The sequence below is a fragment of the Fundulus heteroclitus genome, chromosome 13 (genome assembly GCF_011125445.2).
Source record: "Fundulus heteroclitus isolate FHET01 chromosome 13, MU-UCD_Fhet_4.1, whole genome shotgun sequence".
NCBI lineage: Eukaryota > Metazoa > Chordata > Actinopteri > Cyprinodontiformes > Fundulidae > Fundulus > Fundulus heteroclitus.
In genome coordinates, this window is record NC_046373.1 from 39,007,701 (window position 1) to 39,011,846 (window position 4,146).

At 41.4% G+C, this 4,146-nt stretch overlaps 1 long non-coding RNA gene across 1 annotated transcript; it reads right to left on the minus strand.

Annotated features, from left to right (window-relative positions):
- Positions 1–2,325: 2,325 nt before the first annotated feature.
- On the minus strand, positions 2,326–3,881 carry LOC110368059. The gene is made up of 4 exons (XR_004932440.1): positions 3,750–3,881; positions 2,733–2,795; positions 2,554–2,640; positions 2,326–2,445 (listed from the first exon to the last, which is right to left on the minus strand). It is a non-coding gene; the product is annotated as an uncharacterized LOC110368059 (long non-coding RNA).
- Between the last annotated feature and the right edge of the window lie 265 nt (positions 3,882–4,146).

Below are 4,146 nucleotides of genomic sequence, written 5' to 3' on the forward strand. Positions count from 1 at the left end.
AAAACAAAGATTAAAACTTGGTGGATAAAAACTAGATTTACAAAATAATTTGTGGAGTTAAATAATTAAGCATTTACTGATAATTTCATAAGGATTGAATATTTCTAAAGAAAACTGTTGTGGCTTAATTAGAAATAAACATTCTTTTGAAAATGTACTAGAAAGATGTCCTGGTGCATTTCAATGATCCAGGCAGAAAAAATAGAGAATAAAAACGGACATAGTGTACTTCAGCATTAGGAGATAAATAGTTAAAACACAAAAAATACAGCACTTTTTAATTTTTTCTTTTCATTTAATAATTGGCTTATTTTGGTGTTTATTTGATACATATTTTCTACCTCCCAAACATTTTCTCTATTTTATTAATATTAATTTCTAGCATGTTTATTTTTTGCCTTTATTTTCTTTAAAAAAAAAATTCTTTGACTTTTAATTACCTGCTTTTAAATTGCTTTAAAGACAGAAGTTGTAATCTTTGGACCAGAGTCCTCAAAAAATAAACTTCTTAATCACTTATTCTGGATGGCATTAACTTGGCCTCTGGTAATAAAGTAAAAAATCTTAGTGTTATTTTTGATCAAGAAATGTCATTTAAATCCCATATTAAACAGGTTTCCAAAGTTTCCCTTTTTCACCTCAGGAATATCGCCAAAATTAGAAACATTCTGTCCAGGAGTGATGCTGAAAAACTAGTCCATGCATTTGTTACTTCAAGGCTGGACTATTGTAATTCTTTACTATCAGGAAGTCCACAAAATGCAGTTCAAAGCCTTCAGCTGATTCAAAATGCTGCAGCAAGAGTTCTGATGAAAATCAACAAGAGGGATCATATGTCTCCAATTTTAGCTTCCCTTCATTGGCTTCCTGTTAAATCAAGAATAAAATTTAAAATTCTCCTTCTAACGTATAAAGCCCTTAATAATCAAGCTCCATCATATATCAGAGCTCTGATTACCCCGTATGTTCCTAACAGAGCACTTCGCTCTCAGACTGCAGGTCTGCTGGTGGTTCCTAGAGTCTCTAAAAGTAGAATGGGAGGCAGATCCTTTAGCTATCAGGCTCCTCTCCTGTGGAACCAACTCCCAGTTTTGGTCTGTGAGGCAGACACCCCGTCTACTTTTAGGACTAGTCTTAAAACTTTCCTTTTTCCACAAAGTTTCTAGTTAGAGTTGCTTTAGCCTGATTTATGCATCTGCGAGGTCCATGCAGCCTTGTTACGTCATCTTGCCTACCACACCTAAAGGTTTGTGCTCTGCACAAATTCCTAGCAAGGTTCATGAGCAAAACATAAGCGTTTGGAGGATTAAATAGAACATTTCTATATACGGATGGTAACAAACTTGACACATTGTGGGCGGCGTCACTTGACACATTGTGGGCGGCGTCACTTGACACATTGTGGGCGGCGTCACTTGACACATTGTGGGCGGCGTCACTTGACACATTGTGGGCGGCGTCACTTGACACATTGTGGGCGGCGTCACTTGACACATTGTGGGCGGCGTCACTTGACACATTGTGGGCGGCGTCACTTGACACATTGTGGGCGGCGTCACTTGACACATTGTGGGCGGCGTCACTTGACACATTGTGGGCGGCGTCACTTGACACATTGTGGGCGGCGTCACTTGACACATTGTGGGCGGCGTCACTTGACACATTGTGGGCGGCGTCCTGCACATTGGTTGGGACACATTGTGGGCGCGTCACTTGACACATTGTGGGCGGCGTCACTTGACACATTGTGGGCGGCGTCACTTGACACATTGTGGGCGGCGTCACTTGACACATTGTGGGCGGCGTCACTTGACACATTGTGGGCGGCGTCACTTGACACATTGTGGGCGGCGTCACTTGACACATTGTGGGCGGCGTCACTTGACACATTGTGGGCGGCGTCACTTGACACATTGTGGGCGGCGTCACTTGACACATTGTGGGCGGCGTCACTTGACACATTGTGGGCGGCGTCACTTGACACATTGTGGGCGGCGTCACTTGACACATTGTGGGCGGCGTCACTTGACACATTGTGGGCGGCGTCACTTGACACATTGTGGGCGGCGTCACTTGACACATTGTGGGCGGCGTCACTTGACACATTGTGGGCGGCGTCACTTGACACATTGTGGGCGGCGTCACTTGACACATTGTGGGCGGCGTCACTTGACACATTGTGGGCGGCGTCACTTGACACATTGTGGGCGGCGTCACTTGACACATTGTGGGCGGCGTCACTTGACACATTGTGGGCGGCGTCACTTGACACATTGTGGGCGGCGTCACTTGACACATTGTGGGCGGCGTCACTTGACACATTGTGGGCGGCGTCACTTGACACATTGTGGGCGGCGTCACTTGACACATTGTGGGCGGCGTCACTTGACACATTGTGGGCGGCGTCACTTGACACATTGTCCACTTCATTGGTCTCCAGTTGACCTTAATAGGAATGACCACAAGTCAATGATGGCTTCCAACTTATCCAGGTTACATTACGTAACACAGTTGAGATAAGCATCTTAGACTCAACAGTTTTGGGGCAGTTACCTTTTTCAGAAGTTTGTGTCCACCTGGAATCCATTGACTGGAGTGAATCCAGCGGTTTCTTCAAAGAAATTTTATTTTGTGGCAAGACTGCAAATCAAAATAGTGTCAGAATTATTCTTTAGAAGCAGTTTAGCAACCACCATCCAATATTTAAAACAAAATAAATAAATATTACTTACAGTTGCTATTCCCCTGTTCCTCAAAGTGTATTCCTCCATTTTGATCAATTGGCAAGCAAGAGCCTAGGACAGAAGAATAACTTGTTTTATAGAGTCTTCAGAGTGACAACTAGTGATGGGACATCTGAAGCCAGGCTTCGAGGAGTGTACAGAGCTTGTCATATTAAGGAAAATCAAGTGAACAACAACAAATGAGGCATTGCATTACATCTGCCACGTCATTGCTTCATTTTGCGTATCATTTTTCAAAATAAAAGCACGTTGAACCCTGTTGCTTCTTGGGTGAGGTCATCTGCCGACCAAGCAGTGAAAAAAAAGTCCTGTTCCCAAATAATTAAACCTAAAATCCAGAAATTTCCAGATTTTCTTTTGTTTGAGCAGGAGATCCATCAGAAAGCAGACTAAATGCCGTTGAAAGAGGCAAACGCTATGTGTAACTTAAGAACCAGAACTCCCAGGAAGAGATGGTTTTAAACAAATTCTGTTTTTCAGGAAGCAAGTTTCAATCTCAAAGAGTCTGCCCCAACAATCACTCAATTCCCAATACACTAAAGTAACACATGTTCATTGTCAAATAAGTCCATGACAAAAGAAAAACACAATACAACCACTCATGGTAAAGGATTAGATCGGCTACAAATCATTTTAATAATTAAAACATGACAAGTGTGATTTCATTGAGTCTCCTCTTACTAAAGATGAGTTTGATGAAAACTTTGTGACAATATTGCATTTACTAATTTTTGAAAGTATGATCCAATTAAGTGACAAGGCTGTTACAGTTTCACCAGCAGATGTCACTAGTGAGTGATGAATGAAGCATCGAGTAAAGAACCTTTTTCCAAAGCCAAGTGTTGGAAAGCTTCATTGCTTCATGAGGCTTAATTTGCCCATCACTACTACTAACAAACATTTTAAACCACACCAAAGGATGAAACTCCATGAATTAGCGAAAACATTTGCAACGTAAACTTAAGTTTACAACAAACTTTCAAAGAGGAAAAAAAACATACAAACCTTTAAGCCAAAAAGTCACTGTGCAGAAGATCAGAATCCAAACACCTCCCATGGTTCCTGCAACAGCTGAAGATGGAGCCAACATCTGAGGCTTAAATAGGGCTTTCTGCAGGCCTCCCAGCTGCAGATTATTAACTCTTAATGCGTTTTCCTCTCAGTAAACCAAATTACTCCGCGCTCATCACAGTCCAGGGCATTTTTTGCATGACTTCTGTGTCGTTTTTCACACGTGATTTATGTTTCCCTTGATAGATTTTCCTGATTAAAAAATAAAATACCTTTACTAACATGAAGCTTCAGGCAATAAAACAAAGAAGTAGAATTGAAATTAAAAAAAAACTTTTCTCTACATTGACTCAAGCTATTTGCATCCATGTTTTTCATTGTTTTTGTTCAT